General features: G+C 32.9%; 1 pseudogene; it reads right to left on the bottom strand.

Annotated features, from left to right (window-relative positions):
* Window positions 1–2212: 2212 nt before the first annotated feature.
* On the bottom strand, window positions 2213–6834 carry LOC107873072 (annotated as a pseudogene).
* Between the last annotated feature and the right edge of the window lie 274 nt (window positions 6835–7108).

The raw sequence follows: 7108 nt of genomic DNA, 5'->3' as shown, positions 1-7108 counted from the left end.
GTACCTATTTAAGTATGTTCATAAGGAAAATGATCGTGCCACTATTGCTTTTTCTCAAAGTGTGAATGAGGAAGATTCATCAAATATTGATGAAATCAAAATGTATTATGATTGTCGATACATATCATCCTGTGAAATTGCTTGGAGAATACTTAGATCTCCAATTCATTATAGGTAATCTTTGATAGTTAAGACTAGCATTTCATCTCAAAGATGAACAAAATATTATATTCTCTGATGATGATCCAATTGATGATGTTGCCAACAGGCCAAGTATAAGGGAGTCAATATTCTTAAATTGGTTTGAGGTAAATAAAAATTTCCTGAAGCTATAGAATTAACTTACGCAGAATTTCTGCTTAAGTTTGTATGGAAATAGGATGCAAAGAAATGAAAGAAAAGAGAAGCTTCTACATTTTCTATCGGGAGGATCTTCTTTGTTCCGCCTGAAAGTGGCGAGTTATATTATCTTAGATTACTGTTGAATGTCATTAAAGGTGCAAAAAGCTATGAGGATATCAAAAAGATCAATAATAGTGACCACACCACTTTTAGATATGTATTTTATGCACTTTGCTTATTAGATAATGACAAAGAGTATATTGATGCCATAAATGAAGCAAGTCACTAGAGAATGTCATCATATCTTAGACAACTATTTGCAATGTTTTTATTGTCTAATTTGAAGTCACAAACCAGAATATGTTTGGCAATTAACATGAAAATATTATCAGAAGATATCCTTTAAAAAGAAAGAGTATTACTATCTAATTCAGGTATAACTTTATAGTTAAGAATAACTAACATTTCGTATGTAGGTTGATATTATATTTTATATTATAACCATTTTGATATTTGTTTTGCTTTCAGAGGCAGAGATGACAAATGATGAATTGAAAAATCACTATTTGCAAAGGTTGAAAAATTTTTGAAAGGTTGCAAAAAAAGTTTTCAAGATTTTTCGACTATACCAAGACCTATTTACAATGAGAAACAAGTGGACAATAGCAATAAATTAATCCTTGATGAATTATGTTATAACAGGCACTCTTTATTGGTTAAACACCAACAATAGTAATGAATTTGACATCTGAACAAAAGTTGGTGTATGAAAAAATAATGGCAGCAGTGGATGAATATAAAGGTGGATTATTCTTTTATATGGTCATGAATGAAATAACAAGACTTTTATTTGAAGGACTTTGTCTTCTGGCATAAAATATAGAGGAAATATTATGTTAACTGTTGCATCAAGTGGAATTTCATCTCTTTTGTTATCGGTATGTTGAACAACTCATTCGGGATTTGAAATTCCTCTTAATCCAACTGAAAATACAACCTGCAATATAAAGCAACATAGTCCTCTAACAAATTTTATTGTCAAGACAAAGTTAATTATTTGGGATGAGGCGCCAATGATGCATAGATAATGTTTTGAATCTCTTGAACAAACTCTCAGAGATATTCTTAGGTTTAAAAATACATCCAGTTTGGATAAACCTTTGGAGGAAAAATAGTTGATCTAGGTAATTGTAGAGAGTACATATCCTAATTTCTACCGTCATTCTAGTGACTTAGATTACCTCCAACAAAGAGCAATTCTTGCTCTGACTCTAGACATAGTGAAGTCAATCAATGATTTTACGGTATCACTAATCATAATCCTCAGTAGATATTTGATACAATTTGTATGTTTGATCTTGTATGTTTGATCAATCTTTTACAGCATTGGAGCACATGCACACACTGAAATTCCTAAACAGTATCAAGTGTTCTAGAATTCCAAATTTTTTAATCATATTAAAAGTAGGTGTACCGATAATGTTATCGAAAAACATAGATCAATCATCAGAATTGTGTAATGGGACAAGGCTGATCATCGCAATTCTTGAAAATCGAGTTATAGAAACTAGGGTTTTATCAAGAAAAATGGCAGGTGAAAAAGTGTACATCCTAAGAATGAGCTTGACACCATCTCATGTGAGAATACCTTTTAAGTTCCGGTGAAGACAATTTCTCATCATTGTCTCATTCGCTATGACCATCAATAAAAGTCAAGGCCAATCATTATCTCATGTTGGATTATTTTTGAAAAAATCAGTGTGTACACATGGACAATTATATGTTGCTCTTTCACGAGTAACAAGTAGGAGGGGATTAAAGATTTTAGCCTATGATGATGAAGGAAAAATAACAAATGAAGTCAAAAATATAGTGTACAAAGAGGTTTTTCATAATTTAATTTGAGAAATTAATAAATAAATTTTTTTAGTTGTCTTTTGAGCTTTTGTTCTCATCATGTTGGGCAGTTAATTTTTTCATGTGAGTTGCTTCTTATTAATCAAAATGAGTATTTTATTAGCTTTTTGCTCTAAAGACCCTTCATAAAAGCACAAAATTTAAGAAATAGTTGAATGAGAAGACAGATATATCAAGACCAATATCGTAGAGAGCCACCAAGGGAAATCAAGACCAGCATGGTAGAGAGCCACTAATCTGCATAGGAGAACAAAGTTCTTTGGTGAGTTCATATAATACAGTTTGTATTATAACTTAATAAAACATTAACACATAGCTCATTTTCACCATGTCTTTGAAATTTGTTTTCCAGATTCAAAGAAAAAGTTGACCATAAATGTTTTAGAGAGTCAGAATGACAATAATCAATGAATTAATACAAATAGAGGAAAGGTTGATTGAGTTTTACTTCTTCCCTTCCCTTCCATTGTACAGATAACTACGTTCGGTGCACACTTTATATTGTACTAATAAGGTTCAATGGATTTTGCAGTCAAAATTAGAAGCAGGTGCAGATAATACTTCATCAATTACATCCAAAATACAAGGTAGGTGCAGATAATCTTTCCTACTTTGTCAGTTCACTCATATTTTCAATGGATATGTTCAGTAAGTAGAGGAAAAACATTATTCTGTTTAAGATATCCTTTATAGAAAATTATGCTTCCATTGCAGATTTCTGAAAACGAAGTAAAGTAGGATGAGTATGTAACATCCAATTACTTTCTTTAGTTCAACGAAAACTCAGAACTAACTCAAATGTTATTAGATGATCTATTCACCAAATTTCAAATTTTAATCAGCTAATATTCTCATCCTTCCCAACATCATTAGGAGCATAATTTGGCAGAGGAGTTGAATCAAAATTAAAATTTGACAACTTCAACATTAAAACCAAAGAAAATTGCAAACCCACATGCCAAGAAGACGATACTAAGCAAGAACTTCAACACTAACTTACAAAGAGACAAACAATTTATGTCACCATCATTACCTCCACAAAAGTTGATCAAAACCCAAACGATCACAACTTAAAACTAATGCCAAACAAACTCACAAAAACCACAAGCCACACAGGTGATATTCATCAAGAACCTCAACATCCATTAAGATTTTAGGAAACTTAAATAAATAAGGAATTGACATCACTATCATCACATCTCCTTGATAAAAAGATCAAAACCCAAAAAGATTAAAATTTTAACACCAATACCTAATAAAATCACAAACCCATAATCAAAGCGGGTGATATTCAACAAGAACTTGAACATTCATTAAGATTCAACCAAATTAAGAATTGACATCACCATTATTTAGTTCCCATGTAAACTAAACCAACCACAACCTCAAAAAAATATAACTTTCCACATAAGATCCAAAGAAAAGCACAAACCCACATGTCAAACAGGCTATATTCAGCAAATACTTACGCACACATAAACCCTAGAAAAATCACAACTTCAAAAGAAAACCACATGCAGAACAGGCTAAATTCAACAACTACTTGAAGTGTGCTTTGTCACATGCATTTTGAGAATAGCTCACGTTATGCGATTGTTGAAATGCATGAAAAGAATTTTCAACTTAATCAATCCAATAAATGAATTACTGATTGTAAATTAAGTTAAATATATTAATACCGAGACACTTCAATTGAATGAAACATATTATGGTCTACAAAATAGTCTACTGGAACCAAAAACATAAATATCTACAAGCAAATGATATTCTATTTGAGAGAATCTAAACAATTTACGAAGTTGAAACTACTAACCTAATGGTTGTAGCCCTCCTGGTCATGTTACTTCTAGAAACTCTAGGAGCAAAAGTCAGATTAGTTGTATTTGATCCATTCTCTTCTCTGTATCTAGGAATAGGCTTGGTTGACCCTGGAAAGGGTGGTTAGAAATAAAACAATACCTTCATGAGATGGCATGATGAACTATGAATACTTGACTTTATTGTGTTTAAAAGATTGTACATTATCATGTATATATCAAACCCACCATGCTATGAGTGGAGAATGAAGAATTGAACAAGCCATTTAAGAAAGCTTACGTAATAACAACTTCTAATATTTCACTAGAGCATGTAAGATATACGATAGGCGTAGAACATATCAAGAGGAAGGGAAACCTCGGTACACAACTCAAGACAACATAGTGCGCTATTTTTTTGGAAAAGGAATACAACAACAGCATACCCAGTGTATTCCCAAAAGTGGGTAAGAGGGAGGGGGGGAGCAAAAGTGGCAAGGAATCAGCTAACACAATAGAGAAGATATCAAATGACTCTAACAACATTACAAAGGTTTCATTATCAGAAAATCAATTACGCTCACTCTTACATACCTCTTCACCTTTTAATTGTTCATTGCCTTTGTCCTCCTCAGATGATTTCTCATATGGATTTCCATCATTAATTCCTCCACTTGAAATTCCATCCACGAATATAGTCTCTTTCTTGATCAAATTCAGAGAATCTGGATTGCTCAATTTTGGCAAAGCATTTGGTCCATCTATCTCCAATAAGATTCTATCCTGGGGAATTGACTTTAACATTTTCTTTGCTTGCTTTCCTTCATGGATATAAGAAACCTAGAAAATGAGAAGTAAGAACTAAGATTAGTAAATTTAGGAACCATTTCAGAAAACCCGAGGTAAGAGTGCCAGATAAAACCGACAGGAATTGGCCCCACAAATTTTAATAATTCAAGAAGATCCCTGAAAGCACGAACACAGTGTATGGATGTTGGTCTTCCGAATCCTTGGAAAGTTGAAGCTATTGTCGACAAACATCTACCTGATCAGCGAAATCGATCTTCCTTCCAAATAAATCTTTATCTAAACTAATCTCTCCAACTACAGCAGTAGAAGTAGCCTCCAAAAATCCTCTCAAAGTTTTCAGCCAAGCAAGAGTCCTCTCAGTAATAAACCAAGGATGTAGGCCAAAGTTTGGAACAATACAAGGATAGAGTTCACTCATTTCCTTGACCAAATGCCAATCTTTCTCCAATATATCATTAACAGCAAAATGGACAACTCCTGTTTCAATTGTCGTCTTAATAATTTTTAAGACCATATTAATAATCCTTGGATCTTGGAGGTGACAATGAGAATCAAAGAGTTTCATCATGGGTCTTAAAACTGCCAGTCTCTTCTCTTGATGCACTGTAAGTTGTATTATATTACTTATTCCTTGAAGAACCCCTAATGACAATGCAAATATCGGAGAAAGGTAATGACTACTAGAAGAGGCAAGTGCAGCACAACTCTCAACTTTATACAGACAAAAAGTAACCTGCATAGCTCAAAAGATGAAAATAAAATGAAGTACTACCAGGCACTCACATGTCTGACAATTTCATAATACAACTCAAATATCTAAATCTATAAGCCCATTAAAAATCTACATTCAAGTTGATATACCCACTTAAAATAGAGCTCACATGAATAGAAAAATGAGAGTAAGGCTTAGATTTGAAGAAAAATGATTATTTGAGAACTGGGTAAGTGTTGCTTGGGAATTCTAATGACCTCCAAAGCCAACTCTATTGACTATTAGAGTCTTGATGACCACCTAAAATTGAACTAAAACAAATATAATTAGGTTTATACACAAGGCCACATTCATCCTGTATCCCTACAACCAATTTTATATTCCTGCAAAGTGGAGTGGGGGGGAGTATGAGTGACAAGGAATCAGCTAACACAACAGAGGAGATATCAAATGACTCTAACAATATTACAAAGGTTTCATTCTCAGAAAATTAATTACTCTCATTGTTACATACCTCTACACCTTTAAATTGTGCAGTATGTTATTAATGGCCTTGAGTGCTCATTTTACTTTGTGAAAATCAGATGAACGAAATATGTAGCAGAGGTGTCTGTGTCCATAAATGAGCCAAAAGAGAGACTTTAACCGCAAATAGAGGCCGACGACATACAAAAATCAACAACATGCAATAATAAATTGAGATGGAGAAACTAATAAGACAACCAAAACACCAACATATAACACAAAAACAAGGATACAACAGTGAATCCTGGCACAATGCACTATTCTTAGTAAAAAATGATACAATATCTGTCATGGCTTCAACAATACAACAATAGAAAGGAACAACAAGATACCGGAGGAATCAAAATAGAGCACCAAATCTTGGTCAACATAAGTTCATTTTTCCACTCTCAGCCACATCAAGCTATGATGTTCAGTTTCATCCATCAAATAAACATTGAAGATAAAATTAAAAAAGGCTTCTAGATCTCTTTATTGATACACAAACTTATCAAGAAAATTAAAATACAAAACCCAAATGCTAGAAAGCTAACCGGTGGACAACAAAATCTCCAAATTAACTCTGAATAGTGAGAAACAAATCAAATGAAGAAATTTACTATAATTGTTTTGCCACTATGATAGAAGCAAATGAAGATGCAGAGAAACCAAAGTATTGTGTTTTGTCACTGTAATGGAAGAAAATGAGGATTCTAGAGTACAGACAAAGTATAAGTATTTCTCCATCTACAATACTACCTATTCCGAGTTAGTTGCAAGAGCAAATATTCTTAAAGCTTGATCGTTTCAATGAGAGGGGAAGAAGATGAGGCCATGTCCAAATGTGTGTTGTACTTTCCTAATTCTATTTTTTAGATTATTTTAAAGGTTTTTGGACTTATTTTGTGGGCTTAGGACTTTGGGCTACACCTTTTGTAAATAGATTAGTTTTTAATAAAATTTGAACCAGTGGGTCATATACACACTTCATGAGGTCCGTGTTAAGCCAGGCACAAAGTAAAGATAT

This window comes from Capsicum annuum, chromosome 6 (genome assembly GCF_002878395.1).
Source record: "Capsicum annuum cultivar UCD-10X-F1 chromosome 6, UCD10Xv1.1, whole genome shotgun sequence".
NCBI lineage: Eukaryota > Viridiplantae > Streptophyta > Magnoliopsida > Solanales > Solanaceae > Capsicum > Capsicum annuum.
Note: the sequence above shows the minus strand (reverse complement) of the source record. Positions and strands in the feature narration are given on the sequence as shown.